General features: G+C 43.1%; 1 protein-coding gene across 3 annotated transcripts in view; it reads right to left on the bottom strand.

Moving 5' to 3' along the window:
• Positions 1 to 11,504, bottom strand: part of WSCD1 (WSC domain containing 1) — a 54,409-nt gene extending 42,905 nt beyond the window's left edge. The window contains exons 1-2 of one of the 3 annotated variants that reach the window (XM_059717109.1): positions 11,261 to 11,504; positions 7,171 to 7,337 (exon numbers count right to left, since the gene is read on the bottom strand). The gene's annotated coding sequence lies outside the window, so the exon portion shown is untranslated. Of the gene's footprint in view, positions 1 to 7,170; positions 7,338 to 10,974; positions 11,138 to 11,260 lie in introns of those variants that run through there. The other 2 variants (XM_006276441.4, XM_059717110.1) reach the window with 2 other exon arrangements.
• Between the last annotated feature and the right edge of the window lie 6,373 nt (positions 11,505 to 17,877).

Here is a 17,877-nt window from a genome sequence, read left to right as displayed (position 1 = left end):
ATGGCTCCATTGAAGTGAAAGGAGCTACTCTTTATGCCGGCTGAAGATCCGATCCTTAATACTGAAATTATTTAGAAACTTTGATCAATGCTGTGAGTGCTCAGAAACGACAGTAATGGGGGTCATAAGTACCTAGATAGATGAAGGGAAAATTATCTATAATTAAATATTACAAATTGCTAGTTACAGTTGCGGTGAAGGAGCACTGTAAATCACCCAACAGCCATTTGATTCATTACTTCTGCATGCTGTTCAAACGCTCTGAGCTTCTGTGGTGTTTCCTAACGAGTTGGTGGAATTAAAAAAAAAAAAAAAAAGTGGGTGCATATCATAGCTATTTAAGGGAAATTATGACAAACGTTGAACCATATTATATTCAGGATAAAGTCAATGCAGATATTAGTCAGGTAAGGCACACCCTTGTGGCCAGTTCCTGAACACACAGGCACTCATCGTGCCATTTGTTATTCACAGCATAGACTTCGTTAGCTGCGGTTATTAATGTGCTTTTGCATTCATCGCTGTATAACCTCATTGTTAAAGCAACGATTGTTGCCATCATATTAGTCAAATGTTTTGAGATCTTTTCTTTTTCTCCCTCACAATGATATGTGCTTAGATAGACTTAATGTATTTGCAGTTATTAATCTTTAATTCAAGGTTTCATCGCTAATTTGATAATTCAGGAAGAAACCGGGTTACAAGGTGATGAAATGCTGAAAAGCCAAAGCAGGGCGAGAGAACCTGCATGAAATGCACTGCAGAGGATACATCATGAAGCGGATATCTCTGACAAGCAAAAAAAAAAAAAAAGCTTGCTTACTTGACACTAGTTCACTGATCCCTAGTACCTTTCCTTGATTGATTCTCATGGGCAGCCTGGGGCACAGAGAAGGCTTCTCAACGTCTCCAATCAGAGCAGAACCAGCAGTAGACACCAGATCTCTTATTTTCCTACCTGCTGTCCTAGCTATGTATGTGTGTTATTTGCTGCTCTGTTCAGAGGCAATACGCCCCAAACCATATCTAACCCTATAAACATTTTCCAAGATGGGGCTTACAAGGAGATCAGAACTCATACTCACTCATGTTGAGAACTGTGCTAAGGCTGGAGGAGTTGGTTCAGGGGCTGAACTGATGCTATATATCTAACTTGTTTTTCAGGTCAGCCCCTGAATGAATATGTATGTACATATGTTTTGGGTCGACTAGAATGTCTTGCCGAACCTGGAAATTAAATGTTTATGCTTAAAAACAATTGGGTCTATTTTAAAACAAAAACTAATTTTGAAACAAAAATCACCAGGTGTCAGGTTTGAAAAGGAAATGGTTCACATTTTCTCGTATCCTTCCTTCTTTCAGCCAAAACAGTTTGTCAGATTTACATTCAACTGATGAAAAAAGGTTGGTATTCCCCAAAATCTATTGTTCAGTGAATTTACTATTTGCCAAAAACCCTTCACTCTGCTCAAGTGCTAAATACTAAGTATTTGTTGCAAAGTAATTTTGGGTGGCTCCTGGAGCTCTTTACCCCCACGTTGTTTGCGCACTAGCACCTTAAAGTGGTTTTAAGCCAGGGGTGGGCAATGATTTTGGGCGGAGGGCAGCTTAGTGAGTTTTGGCAAACCATCGAGGGCCATATAACAAGCAGCCAGGGGCAGATAAATATTAATTTTCTAAATTTTAGGGACCCCGCGGGCTAAATAGATTGGCTTGGCAGGCCATATTCGGCCTGCGGGCCGCATATTGCCCGCCCCTGTTAAGCACTCATTATGCAGCTTAAAGTTATGCCACTCCAGGGCAGGATTATCTCTGATCTGCATAACCCAGCTCCTGTTTCATTAAGGTGTGACCAGTCCCCACAGATGTGCTGCCTGAGCTGAAGTCCTCCGGTATCCCAGGATCTCTCATGCCCCCCACCATAGAGCAGGGATAAAAGCCTGTCCTGGCTCACCCGCCCCCTAACGTTAACTCACAACTACAGCTCCTAGTCCTGCCCCTGCTTACTAGGCTTCTAGCGGCAAATCGTAGCTGTACAGGTGGGGGACACTCAAAGAAGGTTTCTAGACTCATGATGTGACTGCTCTAAACTCCAAGCTAGCACCAACACTGATCAACATTTGTGCAGCTCACAGCATAAGGTGTAACGAGGCCCTGTGATTCTGAAAAGAGATGCCGAGGGGAAGTCATGGTTAACAACATATTGCTTAAAATGTCTTACACCTGTCCAACAAAGTAACTGTGTGCACCTGCATTTCTTTGTGCTTGCTGATCACAGGGAAGGTTTATTTCTGGAAGAATACACCATTTCAGACTTCTCCCTGCAGCTGTGTAACAGAGGCATACTATTAAAGCAATGTACTGTAAGCTAAATTACAGTTCTGAGAGAACCACTGGACAACTGGGGAGACTGGGGAAGCAGCTGCAGAAGCTGAGCGCTAATGGAAAGAGGTGTTGCACTTAAACACAGTGCAGCTTGCCTAATTCAGCTCTCACTTAAACCATTTTAAGTTGGTATTTTTCCATTGACTCTACTGAAGTTAGTCCACATCTTTGTCAATGTGAAAAACAAACAAACAAACCAACCAAAAAAACCCAGTGAAAGCAGACTTGTTCCCTGTGAACGTAGGGGCAGAGAAGGTCATTCATTCAATAGCAATACTAGCTATATCTTTGCAGAAAGTGTATGTTTAGCCTCTTGTGTCTGGGGGGAAAGAGTCTGACCAGAGTTCAAACTCCAGCCTGCTCGGAGACAGCGCTGCCAGATGTGCAGTGCTGCCAGTTGTGGTAGCATGCCTAGCTCTTCCACTCCAGAAGCAAAAGCAGCCACATCATGGCTGCTGCCTCTGTCAAGACACTGTTGGGTCAGGTCTGTTTGCAACTCCTTATTCCACCAGCCATATAGGACATCTTGATTTTTTGTCTTGCATTTGTCAGTTGTTTGTTTGGAGTGCAAAGAAGGTAGAAGACATTCAAACTATGTAGAAGGACAGGTTCCGCTTCAGAGGAGTTGAGCATGGCTCCAATTGAGGTGTATCACAATAATTTCATGAACATTGAACCCCCAGACCAGATTTGGGGCTACCTGAGGTGGTGGGGCAAGGAGGAACCCACATGGTTAAACCCCTCCTCGGGCACTTTTGCCAGTATTCATGTTTTCCTCATGAATCTTGGGATACTCCAAGGTTTTCACAAAGCGTCAAATTCATTCAGGTGATTACAAGGGAATCCGAGCTTTTGTTTCTTAAACAAAGCAAATTCTAAGCTTTTGTCCTAATAAAGAAAAACTTGCAAATGCAAAACGCATGTAACCTGAACGCTGAACAGTCAAAAATACCAAATAGGTATTCCACAACATGGATTCCCAAGATGATATTGTGCTTTTCTTTTTCCCTAGTAAGTAGGTAAGGCTTGATTCATAAGTTTTTGAATGTCTGAGGATGGCACGGCAGTATTGCTCGTGTCCAGTCATCTGTTAATACAACTGTATCATTTGCTCCTCTTTTCCACATGAGAAAGAGAAACAGGTGCATGCAAAAGCAGTACAACAACAAGTCATTATTCCCTGTAAATTAATTCAATGTATTATTTTCCTGGTTGGATTAATAGAAAATGGGAAAGTCATAGTCTTAGCTTCCTTTCTGTCTAATGACTTTAAAATGCCATACATGAGTTTTTAGTTAGTGAAAGGTGCATAAATTATCCTAGTTGTTCTTGGTATAGTTGCCATGAAACTATATTGTAGTCAAATGGTAAAAATACTCCACCTCAGCACTTCTTGCAAATGTAGAGCTAAGAAATACTACGTGTTCCCTTTAGCAAGGAAATGACAGAGAGTGCCACTGACACATAAAAATGTCATTTGATTTTTCCATAAAGTTAATATTGTCATATTGCCAGAGTAAGTGTAAAAGAACAGAAGTACATCATTCTTGATCATTAGCTTTAAAAAGTAAAGAATAAGAAGGACACAAAGTGATAGCTGCTAATAGGAAACATATAATTTATCTTTGTCACGGAGTTCACGTTAAAACTAATGGAATTAAACTTGGGGAAAAAAAGAGTCAGAATGGAAGGGAAACTCATTCCTCAATAGAACTAGACCATTTTGTCCCCCTGTCCCCATTCTCAGAGGGATGATCCTTTCAGCGATGTTTTTAATGCTAGCTAATTGGAACATTTCTAAATAGAATATCAGTCACAATACCCATCAAAAAAAGCAGATCGTTCAGATGTGTAACATGGTATAGGATATGATCTTGAAAATAGACCGTATTATGCACCTGTGGGATGGCCTCACCTGGAAGAGTGGGATCAATTCTGATTGCCTTATGTAAAAAAAAAAAAAAAAAAAAAAAGATATAGTAAAAATGGAAAGGGTTTTAAGCTGGGCAATGAAAATGAGCAGAGGCATAGAGAGCTTTCCAGATGAAGCAAGACTGAAAGGATTAGGAATGTTCAGATAAGAGCTGAAGCAAATAAGGGTGGATGTGACAAAGGCATAAAAATGATGAATGGCATATAGGAGATCAATCAGGTGTTCTTATTTCTCATAATGCAAGAAGAAGGGGACAGTCCATGACATTGAAAGACAATAGCTTTTGCAGGAGGAGATGCTTGTTTACACACTGCATAACTAAGCACTAACTTCTTGCTGTAAGACATCACTGAAGGCAGGATTTTGATATAATTCAAAAAAGCAATTAAACGTTTATAGACAGAACACATTACATTACTCTGCTGTTACATTACTCACAGTATATGAAAGGATATAAGTTCATGTAATTCAGGGCATAACTGTGCACCCAATTTAGTCAAGAAGATGGAAAAGGAGGTTTTCCCAATGGGTGATTTGATTCCTAATCTTCCACTATTAGAGTATTTTGACTACTGTCCTCTCTCTTTCTGTGAAGTATCTGATCCTGGCCACTGTCAGTGATGTGATATTGGACTTATGGGCCTTCAACCTGCTACTCTGGCTCAGATCTCTCATGTTCCTACATATGGAAAGCACTGTCCAAATTTCTGCAGGAATAATAGATAAACCTTCATATGTTCAGAAATATGATTAGATTTGGACAACCACGCAAGTGTTTGAGCCCCTGTGGCATCTGTAGCCCCAAGTCATAGCTTACACCTGCAAGCTTTTGTCAGGATATTAATTCTAGTAATTAAGTGAAGGGGGTTTCTAATGAGATGTCCAGTACTTACAGCTTCTCACCATGGCTGGAAATGTCATGTGGGACACCTTACAACACCATATTTTGGCCCTATCGATGTGCCAGAAGTTAGAAAATGCAACTTGAGTAACATTTCAGAACCTCGGGGTATATTTGGTCCTGTCTGGTTCCTAAACTAGGCAATGCCATGATTATTTCTACCATTACTGAAACGGCCAGCTCTGGAAAAGATTACTCAAAATCTGGCACCAGCATTAACACACCAAGTATTTTAGGTTAGTGTTGAGTCCAAACTGCTCCACTCCACCATTCTGGGGTGGCACAAGAGGGCTGTGGGGTGCTAGGGAAGGAAAGGATTATATTATTGTCCTATTTTTGTTTAATAATAGAGCCTATGGGTCCCAAAGAGTAAGGTGGTCCACATAATGTAATAAAAAGACTCCAAAGAGTTTAGTCTACAACCCCCTAGCCTCAGTAGTACTGTTCTGTTCTTATTACCGAAACCCAAATACCGAATAAACTCTTGTTACTGCTGTTACATGCTAATTGCATGAAATGGTAAATCAAGCAGCTCCAACCTTCCTGTTCCTGTAGCTCACCTCACCCCACACCTACCTCCTGGTCCATCATGGACTGGCCATTAGGTCTTGTCCTCCTCACAGGTATCAGAAACCCGGCATCCTTCCCTATGACTGGATGCCTTCCAGAGCCATGTTGGACAGGGACAAACCTGGTCTGTAAGACCACACTGCAAGGCTCTCATAACAGATCTAACTCTTTCAGGTTACGGAGATGGACCGTGTCACTCTGTTTCGTTCTCTACCCTGAAAGTTTCTTTTCTCTAAAGCTCTTGTCTGTGCTGCTACTCTTGTCCACTTCAAGACTTTGCTCGTCGTTAGGGTGTCTGAAATATTGCTGAGTTGCGCAAGGTGTGGAGCAACGTGAGAGCTCGTTGCATGTCTACCGCCAAATTGCTCAACACTTAGCGTCTTGCTCTGCTCTGTCAGGGCTAACAATCAGACTGGCAGCATTTACAGTATTAAGTACTGCTGATTTTCTTTTAGCACTTGTTGTCCTTTCGTCATATATATAATACCAAATTTATGGCCACACTGTAAAGAAGTTGCTACAAGGGAAAGCAGGTCGATAATATGCTTCCAAAATGACCTCAGCTGACAGCCGCTAGCCACGTTTTTTTATTGACCACAAAACAAGAACTCGCATTAGGCAGCTGTGTTAGTACCATTTAAAAAAAAAAAAAAAAAAGATATTGTACTCTTTCAGCCAAATAGTAACCACAGTAACCTTAGGGGAGTTCTATTAATTTTCCCTAGGCACTGGAAAAGACAACCTAAAGGAGTAATAGTAGTCAGGTGACTGACAGGTGAGTTTTGTACTCAGTTCAGGGCTGTCACTAAAAATGTTGCACAGCACCGAAACTTAGGTCAATAATGCAACGTAGGCTGCAGTTTGTCTGTAGTAGAACTTGTCTAAAGAACAGCAGGATTTTGCAAATGCAGAGTTTTTGGCACAGCAGTAAGGTTATATTTTGTATCGGAACCTGAACACAACGGGACTGACTCTTGAACAACATTATTTTTAGCAAAATGCATCTTTGTACACTTCTCCTGTACTTTGTCAGCTCTCTTTGAGGACAAATGTAGTCAGCTTGGAAATGATTTCAAGACCTAACAAAAATAGCTTTTGGCTTCCCGCCTTGTATGTCTGATATAGATAGTCGTTTTCCTGAAGCTCTATTGGGGAGAAAAGTCAGGATGAATGTAATAATGTATAGACATACATACACTGTAGCAGACCAAAAAAACCCCAAACCATTGAGAACGGGAAGAATTGCTCTGTTCATTTCAGCTCAGTGCCTCAAAAGAAGCTTTAATGTGTGGCTGGTTTTGAGCTTAAAACTCGAAACAATTGAGTAACTCTTTGAAACATCTGCTGTTGCCAGTGCTGCTAATTGAAAGAGCAAGCTCACCCCACATCAGTAGTTTCTGCTATAATGTTTGGCTTTTTCTTTTGAGTTTTGAGAAACCAGAGGGAGGAGAGCATCAAGTCCACGTCGCCAAGCATCCGTTCTCCCCCTCTGCACTCACGTGCTCTTTGAGATTTGAAGAATCAGTAAAAACTTCCTCATTATCCCACCTGCCAAATCAAAGGGAAAAAGAAATGGTTGTTACCTAAGATTAAAAAAAATAAAAATAAGTACGGTTCTTGGAGGCTTTCAGAGCAAGTTGGAAAATTGTAAATGCCGAAAATGACGCTCAGAAGAAAAATCCTGCTATTTAAAGTTGTGAGCCAAAATTTGTCAGGGTCAAGATAGGCTGCCATTGGGTTTTTTGCATTAGGTCCATAGTCACTATTCCTAGCCTTAGTTGTCTCCAGAAGTTGCATTGTGGTAGTTGTTGTAAATGGAATAAAATCGTCTGGTTTCTTCCTGACCTGCTTTCCTATTCCCTTTTATCAAAAATGCAGGTTTTCCAAGGAGAATTATTAAAATAGCTCATTTGCTTTAAACAACCCAAGGAACTACTTTTCTGTGAGAGAGGTCTGTAAGATATAAGCTAATAATTGACTTTTCTAGCAGTTGCAATATTATGCTCAAATATGACTCATCTAGAATTGGCTTTTAAAAAGTGTTTGGGTTCGTACTGTATAAATATATTGTATAAACCCACTGTATTTGGGTTTATACTGTGGGAACAAGGTGCTCTAAGAGTAATGACTGTATCTTAAAGCAGAATTATGTGTGCTTGTCCAAAGTGCTTCAGCGAAAAGACCTGTTTTCAGAGCACTCCTAACAGAAATGAAGGACCCTGGAAGTAAAGTATCAAGCAAAGGGAAGATGTCCAGTAAGTCTGACATCAATGGGGGTTTTGCCATTCACTTCAAGGGCAGTTGGACTGTGGACTAAAATGATGAATGTGACAATGTGCGGTTGGCTCAGCTCAAGGTAGAAGTCTAAGTTAGGATGACAGCGACAAAAACTAAAAACAGAGTGAAGTCTCAAAGAGGCTTTCCCTCACTGGGAGAAAGGAAGAGGTGTGATAGGGAGGCAGGCAAATAATCATTACATTGAAAATTTTAAGTTCAAGACATTGGCCATGCAGGGCAACACTTCTACTGATGTCGAAGGAACTGATGGGATGATCGTGACTCGGTGTAAGGAAACAGGAAGGATTACGATGGAGAGACAAATGGTCTTTTCTTAAGCACCTGCAAATATTGGCAATGTATATTTAGAGATGGTAAAAATCAGTGCAAGTGCCAAAGGGTCAAATTCTCCAGTTTCTGTTCCCACCCAGGCCTAGCGAGAGCTTTGTCTAAGTTAAGCCAAAGGGGGTCTGAACCATTTTAGTATTTCCAGAACTGCACTTTAAGTCATCTGAATGAACATGGTACTGATGAACCAAAATAATTTCATTGACTTTAGCCAGATACATTGCGGGCAAGACCTGTGCAAACTACCACACACAGCTCTACCAAGGCACCCCAGCCTGTCTCAGTGCCACTTAGCTTCGTGGCTTTATTCATTGTTTTTCTTCCCCCTAGCTTTCTCTTTTGTATAGCAGAAAACCAAAGTTATTGCTACTTTGGGATCAAACCAGGATTTTAATTTTAAAAAGCTTGGCTAATAGTGAGCTGGTCCCACCACACACTCCCATTCCCTCCTAGTTTCCCAGTCCACTGGAAGACTTGTCCAGTACACAGTTTCTAAACCTTTTCTATAGTGGGGGTTTTCATTGCTTTTAAAGAAAGGAGTACTGTTTCCCCTTCTAAAATCCCCCATGGTTATGAGTGACATAACATAATGTTGCTATTAAATAATCCTAGAAATCATTATATTTTAACTTTTCCAACCCCTTTTCCAGAGAAATTGAGTGCATTATCTAAGTCATTTGAAATGAGAGACTAATAAAACTGAGAGATGATCAATGCATTTTTCTTGCCAGATTTTGGCCAGCAAATTATTATGATTTTATAACAGGCTTTCACTTTTCAGAAGAAGACTCCCCATTTGATGTTAAATCATTGAGTTCCACTGTGCTACCCTGAATTCATTGTAGCTTCACATCTGGGCCTCCCTCTTTAACTTTTAGAGGTGCTGCACACCCATCCCTCCAGTTACAGTTGTGGGAAGCTAGAGGCAAACGCATCAATATGGAATTAGACGATTTTCCTCCTTGCTTTAACTGCAGCTGTTTCTTCCTACCCCCCATAAAAGAAATCTCCTATCCAAGTCATCAATGAAGTTTTAGTCCCCCAGGTGGCATATCCATGCTGACACTTTCAGAGGTGACAAAAACACATGCCTGTCTTGTGAGTGGTGGCTCTCAGTTGAACTCTATGGTTGTGGTGTTACTTTAAGCACAACATCGAGTCCATCGGCAAGCTGGAAAAGGGGCGGAAGCTGCAAACATTCCCTGTGTTTTCCGGCTGCATGTATTGAGTTTACCTCTTCCTCATATTATTGTTGACTGGAACGTGCTATAAAATGAACTCCGACTGCAACTTATCTTTCAACATTGGCATTGTGTTAAAGCTCTTAAATAATCATGAGCTGTGACCTAAGTAAAGCAGTAAACAAAAATTATGCAGAGGTGAGAGGCAATCAGGCAGTACAAATGTACAGAGTTCATAAGCTACATAACATACCTGTGTCTGTACTTGCTATACTGAATGGGAGATGTCCATAGAGTGCATAATAAAAGTAGTGTCATAAGGTATGAAATTAATTTACCTAAGTAAATGGTGATATCCCAGAACAGAGCAGAAATTCAACCCAAGTGGGTTGTAAAGTCAGCTTTTAACTGAGTGGATACGATCGTAACAGCTCTCTAATTGGTTGCTCCATTTACCCAAGGTTAGTTTATCAGCAGAAGTAAAGGTAGGTCTAGAAAATAACACCATGACCCCCTCACTACCCCGGTAGCAGGAATGGCAGGGAATTGTGTAGAAGGTAGCGGTAAGTTAAAAAATGTTTAGCACAACACAGGATACTGGCTTTGAAAGTGTTAGAATGACAGGTTAGCAATATAAAATGTGCCAGAGTGATATGCTGTATTTTTGTGAACCCACCACTCAACACTTTTTTCTAGGTCGGTGATAAAAATCACACAATTATCAGGTAGATTGAATCCACACCAGCGTGGAATAAACAAGATATCCTTATGTGCATGCACTCCAGATAGAGAGGAGTATACTCTAAAGGCACATAATGTGTGTCATCTATCAGATCTTTAAAAAGAAAAGAAAAAATCAGGAGAGCTATCTCCAAAAAAACCCAAACAAACCCCAAAACATTTTTCTAGAGTTTGGAAAGTGTTTTAGTACAAAGTAAATCACATCAATAGGATATGCACCTCCTTGAGGTTCAAGACTCAAGTGAACACGCACAAAATGACATTTTATGTGCAGTTTCTGAAAACCAATATGGTTCTATTGCTACAGGCTGAAGTTTTCCAAGAGACCGTTGTAGAAAATGCACTGTATTTAGAGCTGGAGCATCCCACGACAGCTAAACACAAGCTAAAAATGCAATAATATACACTAACGTCAAAACAACATATATGCATAACACAAATGATATAAAAAATTGCAAGTCCTTTCTGGCAAAGCCCTAAATACCTAATTAACTGCAACGGCTGTCCACTGGAAATTATTTCCTTATATTTTACAATACAGCGGGACAGGTGAAACTGCTTAAGGAAATACTGCTTTAACAGCCTGCTTTGCTGTGGGATCCAACACAAGCACACACATACATGTTATTCATTCCTACTTTTTAAGTATAATCTCTCTAAGCAGCTCGGGGAAGGGCTTCCTGGCAGCAACCTGCAGTCTTCGCGAACAACGCAGCTGAGCCCCGCATACTTGAGATGGCATTGATCATTTTAATAAATCGCACGGCCGTTTCGGTCTGTGTTGCATGTTAATGCCCCGGCATCTGCAAAAAGTTGTCTAGTTATCCCTTGCATAATAGCAAGCAGGCGAATAGCTTGCAGAGGGAGGTAATGCAACTGTGCAAGAAATAGGAGGAGGTTGGGGGGGGAAAAAAAATCCCTCACCTTTCTTTTTTGGTCAAGGAACTCCTCTTCTAGTGAGGCAAAGTCCTAGACAATCCAGTGAAATATTATAAAAAGCTGTAATGCATATTTGAAAAGCTGATAAATCCTGCTCTCCTTGCCATTCCTCACTAATCCTTCTTCTGTCTCCCAGATTTCAGTACACAGAGCTGTAATCCTCCGGAGTACCCCCTCAGTGCTTTGCCTGTATCTAAGCTCTGCACTTCAATACCTCCAGCTGTTTATATCAGTAACTAACCAAGCAGCAAGATATCATATCCACTCTGCACATGCTCACTGCTCACCAGCCGTTGCTGCTGCCAAGCTAGGACATCTCCAGGGTCCTAGTGACTCACTAGGCCAGTGTTCAGGGAGCCAACGGTTGGAATATATCAGGGACATTTATATTTGATGGGGAGTCTGAAAGGAGGGAGAGATCCCCTTCCCTTCTCCGTGCAAACTGACGGGAAACAAAGACTCGCACTGTGTGTTGCGCTGTGTCCAAACCAGAGGCTGCAATCTGTGCTTGCTTTTAATAACACTTGCCCTTTTTTCTGGGTAGACCCCCACCCCCTCTCTTCATAGATAAGCTTTGCAGCTTACAGGCTTGGACAGACCCGTCTAAGGAAGCCAAACAAATCTAATCAGCGGCTGCACAGATGATCTGTGCCATCCTCTGAGTGAATGCTGTAATAGAAATTATTTTTTTTTATGCCTCTTTCCCACTAGGGGCAGATCTGGTTTTGGAGCTACTTCTTCCTAGACACACTCCCAACAGGTGAGCGGAGGATTCCACGGAAGCCGTTCGTACGTGGGCAGGGAGATTTCAGGCAGCAAATTGATATTCCAGGCGCAGGTGGAGGGAAATAAATAATTTATAAATGTGAGAGCTGAAAGATGGTTCACTCCCTGTCCTTAGGACCAACTGATCAGCAGTATCATCTTCATGGGGTATTTGGAACCCGGGGTCCTGCTTGTTATATGGGTTAGTTTTTTTCTTTAAGCACGTGCTCTTTTTTTTAAATGAGATTTGGAATTGAGATCTGGACTCAGATGGTTCATCTGGATTTGAACTTCTCCATAATGGTTAAGTGTTTTGGATTAGACTGTTAGAGGCTTCAGACCTGCAAGCCAAAATCAGATGCAGCTGCAGATGCCACCCCTTGCCCTCCGAGTTTGGGTATTCAGATTTGTCATGCTTAATCTCAGCCATCTCTAGCTACAAAAGAACAGTGCCACATTTTATTTTAAACCAGTGGTCCTCAACCTTTTGAGACTGAAGGTACCCCTTGTTAGACTCAAAGAACCTCTCAGAAAATGCCAACTCTTAGCTTTTACTCTTCTTTTTCCGTGGAGGAAACCTTCCCCCCTCCCCAGCAATTCTTCTGTTGCAAAGCACTCAGAAAGACTATAACAGGTCAGAATGTTTTGGACCTTATAGATTCCTATTTGAAATCTCTAGATTTATCCTGTGAATTAAAGGCGGGTAGGTGTTTGCACACCTAACAGTGCTAATATTGCTGTGGCACCTTGGGGCACGTGTAGACGAAACGAGGGGCATATGTGCACGGCACTTTAAAGCGGGTTAAATGCTTTTGCACCACTTTAATGGTGTTGGTGTTTGCATGCCTCAGCGATGTATTGCACATTAATTCCAGCCACTGTAGCAAAATCAGCAGTGTAATGCGCCTTAAATGACTTGGTGCAGCAAACTAAAACTCAGTTTGCTGCCCTACAGCTGCGAAACGAAGCACCGGGCTCCTGGGCTCTGCAGGAAGCCTATACAGGCAGCCTGGCAGCAGCCCAGAAAAAAAAAAAGCGGTGACCCTGATTTTTTTTTTCTTTCTTTTTTTCCCCTGCCTGCCTGAGCTGCACAGGAGCCTGGTGCTTCCCTCCGTGGCTGCAGTGCCCCCCAGGACCAACTGAGCCAGGTGCCTGTGGCCAGGTGCTGCCTGGGGGGAACCACTGCTGCTGCAGAGGGAAGCACCAGCCCTCCTTGCAGCCCAGGGACCGCTCTGCCTGCCGGCAGCTCTCCCTCCCCTCCCCACCACTGGAGGAGCAGGTACATTCGGGTGCTTTAAGAACCCACGGCTTCAATTTAGGGCCCGCGTTTCATCTACACACACCCTTGGTTGAGAATCACTGCTTTAAACTAAGAGGAAACTCGGACCCTGCCCCAGCTTCTGCCTTGTGCCCGAGTCCGCTGTCTTCTTCGTATCGGTTAATACTTTACTGTGAATAGCCCTTTGTTTTCAGTACGACTGTGAACAGAGACCACTACAGGACCCCTTGACCCAGTTCTGGCTCTGTGAAGTCGAGAGGCTCTGATTGTCACGGTCTACCCGGGTAGATGGTCTAAGCTCCACCCAGTGCAGGAGCAGTTGAATCAGTTGAAGCAGTTGTATTTCAGTCTGTTATAAGCAATAGTGGCAAATTACAAGAAAGCAGAGTCCTGGATTTAAAGGTGCCCAAAGTTTGGAGCTCTGGTTGGGCTCACTGGTTCCATGGTACATAATGGACAATATTAAAGCTTAAGTAGCACATAGACCTTGTGTTTGCTCCTTGTATCAAGAGGGAACTCTACTACCTGTGTGCTGTACTGTTTGGTTCAGGATCTCTTGCTTTGGTCTCTCCTCTGGGCAGCCAGAGCCGAGTTTGTAATTTGACTTTTGGCTTACTTGGGGTTATTTCAGATGAAAATGGGTTTTTCAAGCAAACAAATACAGGTATCTCTCTGGCTACTGGAGCCAGGAAAACAATTTACAGAAGCAACAAGGAAGAGGAAAAGAATCCTTTCTCTGCTAGTTATGATTTGTGGGACACATCTTCAGCCGTATTGAAGTCCTATCACACCGGGCTCCTTATTTAGTTGTAAGACACTCGGCTGGCTGCTTGCCTCTTCCTTTCCTGGTGTATTAAGACGGGAAAGGCAAGGCTGGGCCCCCAGCCCCAACATGGCTGCCCTGCCCTGCCCGCCCCAGCTCCGGCCCTTTAAGGAACTCCCCCTCAAAACCCTGCCCTCACAAGTTCCTGCCTGACAGGGGTGACCCCCACTGCCCCCGCTGCGCTGTGCCGCGTGGGGGGCTCCTCCATGAGCCCCCTGAAGCCCCAAGGCTGCTGCAGAAGCCGGTGAGTTGCTTTTTTCAGGTTTTTTTCTTAAAGGGTCGGAGCTGGGGCAGGCGGGGCAGCCGCGGCAGGGTTGGGGGAGTGGGAGAGGGGGCCATGGGCCTCGTGACAGGCCTCCTACACAGCGTGAGGCGGTGGGGATTTCCCCCCCTCACCCAGTAGCACCTGGTGAGTGTGAGTGGGGCTTTTTTAAAGCACCAGGAGCTGGGGCGGGCAGGGCAGCCACGGGGAAGGGGGTCGGGGACGGCCGTCCTGTGGTCCCCTCCTCCAGCCCCCCCTCCCCCAGCTCCAAGTCAGCTCCAGCTCCCTGCTGCAGCGAGCGGGGACTGCCCGAATGATCGAAGCTCTCCAGATCTTTTCTGAAGATTCGGAGAGCTTCGAATAGATTCAGACCTTTTTATTGGGCCCCTGATTCAATTTGGATTTGGAGATTCAGCCACCGAATTGGGCCGAATCGCCACCCGAAGCTTCACGCAGCCCTAGTAAATACCCACACTTACAATTCAAAGGGGTCTGCACCTCCATTTGAAATGTTTAGGGATCCGCAAATGAGAAAAGGACAAAAACGACTGGCTTAGAGCATCCTTGGGGTTGCTCTAGTTTATTGCAAGGGATGTATTGGGTCCAGGCTGCCTTGGGTTTGGGAAGTTGCAAGATGTTCTCTTCCCCTCGCCCATCAGCAGTGCCGGGTAGCCGCTAAGAAAGCGGACCATCTGGCTCCACATATTGTGTTTGAATTCATTGCCAAATCAAGTCAACACCTGAGTGTCTCAGGAAAGTCAGCTTCCACGTCTCTGTGTCTTATTCCCCTCTGGGGTGGCAGCGTGGTGCAGTGACAGAACCCGAGTTCCACTCTCTGACCTTGGGCAAGTCTCTTGGCTTCTGCGTACATCTCTCTCTTTTGTCTGATGTTTCCGTTTCATCTGCAGGCTTATCAGGATGTGAACTGCCCCTCCCTGGCAAAAGGGAGCTTTTGTCTTGCTTGGGTCATGAGGGACTAAATAAAAATGAAAGATGACCCTGAAACTGGCAACTTTGATCTGTTTATCTGCAACAGGATGTGCCTGCTTTTATTATCATATCTATGTTAGGTGGCTGGGCTGGTGAAAATTATCACCTTGAATAAATTGGCCAATTCTTTCAGAAACCTCAGGTTTTTCTTGGGCTGAAACTCAAGAAGTGAAAATTAAGGGGTTTGAACCATTATACCATTTGCATGAAGTCTGACAGTCCTTCAGACTTGATAGGATGTAAAACTGAACTGCTAAAATCCTTTTGTTGATAGTAACAGGTCAAGCATTTTCTGGGGTTTTGCATATTGACAAGACTACAATTGCAGTCATTCTGGTGGATTTCGAGTAGCAGGGTGACCTCACTACACTGTGTTTTGTGTCTTTCAGCAGGAAGGAAACCTTTGCTATAGCTCATTTTAGTGAATAAAAAGCAATGTGCACTTGTAGATCTAAAGTGATAAATGAACCGTTGCTCACCCTTGCTAATTCACAGTCAAGATGGAAGATCCATTGTGGTTCAGCACATTTTTGTGAATTGTTAAGTAAAAAGCCCTTAAAAAAACATGAGAAATGCATCATACAATTATTTGATATCTTTTAGTTTGGGTTTAATTTTGCGGGAGGGGAGTATTGCATCAAACTAGTCGAACAAATGTTCTAATGAGGTTATAGTAACAAAATCGCACGGCAGCATGTTTGCTAGGAAGACAAATGTGGGAAGAGATCTCCAGGTTTGCATACCAATTATACATCCTCTAGGTTAGCAGAATGGATTAGCAATGTAACGCTGAGCTGCTAAAAATACGTATGGAAATATTCTCTCACTTTCGCTGGTATAAGTGATGCTTCCTTAAGACTCTGACCCACTAAATCCTTAATCTTTTGGATGTGAAAAGTCTTCAATGAAATTACTCCTGTGTTTAAACTAAGCATCTGTTGAAGAGCTCTACTGGGTTAGAGTCCAGGGCCTGTTTGCCATACCTCCGGGCTGCTCTACACATACCCACATCTCATAGCCTGAACCCCAAAATTGATGCAACGTAGTCTACACAGTAGCACTACATGCATTGCTCCTCTTGACATGGATCTGCCCTGTTATGCTTCTGACTGCATGTGTACTAAGATGAACACCTAAGACAGAAAGCTTATTGGAGGAAGCTAAGTGCTCCTCTAAGTCTACTACATTACTTCTGTTTTGGAGTATAAAATTGGTGGAGTGGGCATGTGTTATGATTTACTATGGTGCTGCCTAGTGCTACCCAGAGGCATGTAGACAAGCTCTACCTTAGAGAAGCATCAAGAGGAGAATCAGGTCCAACATAGTAGTGCAGAGCGTTGTCCTCAAGGTTTTGACCAGAAAAAATCCAGGTCCACACTACAAAGTTCTGCTGCTGAAAAAAAGAATCACACTCCGACATGAGAGAGCCTTGTTGGTCAACCCTTTTTCATGTTATACTGCCAAAAGAACCTTTTTCTTGGCCAGGAGATCTCGTATTATTCAAGGAGGTGGTTTAATTATACCAGCAAAATAACTCCTTTTGTCAGTATGAGCTGCATCTCCACTAAGGGGATTGCCTGAAAGCAGGGGTCAGCAACACTTTTGGTGCCAAAAACACCCACAATCTCAATTTATAAGATGTTGGTGTGTCGGGAGCAGAAGGGGGTGGAGCTGCAAGGGGCCCAATCCTTGTTGTTGCAGCACAGCGTTGGCCCCTTCCCTGCCGTCTGCTACAAGGCATGTGCACCAAGCAAAATGCCTTGACGTGCCACGCTCTGGCACCCGTGCTGGGGTTTGCTTATCCCTGCTGTAGAGTTATACCAGAAAGTTGCTTCTACTTCAAACTAGCCCAAAGTTTACTTTAAAAAAAACCCCATAAGCTCCCGAAATCACCTGCTTTGGTTTTTCATAATGAGACCAAACATCTGCTCACCAAAAGGCTTCTTAATTTTCTAGGGAAATTCAGTGTTGGGACAGGATCTGAGATGTGTCATTGTTTTGAGGCAAAATACGGTTCTAGCATCACTCCGTCCTAAAACCGTATAAGATACTTTGAGAGTGTTTTGGCTTCTGGGTTTTGAGCTTTGGATTCAAGCAAGCCCTAAACTCCAAGCCAAGTCTCAGAAAACTTCAGGTATTGCAGCGCAAAATCTCGGTGACGTTGCAATGAATCTGCTGTGATAACAACACTGTCCAGGATCTTTTGCCATGCTACATATTGGCTTTACTGACTCTGCACCAGTGTCCTCCTGGGGGAAAACTCCAGTTCGCCTCAACTGACCTAAACTGGGAGATTCGACTGAACAGGGATCATAGGAAATGTTCGGTATTTCCATTATGTTCATCGTGTTAACAAGAAACAAGATGGAAATGTTAACAAAGCCCTTTACAATAATGAAGCCAGCACCATCGCAATTCTTCCCTTGCATCAAGGCACCAGAGGCCTTCACCTGGGAGGTGTTGAGCACTCCTGCTAAGAATTG

This window comes from Alligator mississippiensis, chromosome 14 (assembly GCF_030867095.1).
Source record: "Alligator mississippiensis isolate rAllMis1 chromosome 14, rAllMis1, whole genome shotgun sequence".
Lineage (NCBI taxonomy): Eukaryota > Metazoa > Chordata > Crocodylia > Alligatoridae > Alligator > Alligator mississippiensis.
This window is presented reverse-complemented; position numbering and strand designations above follow the sequence as displayed.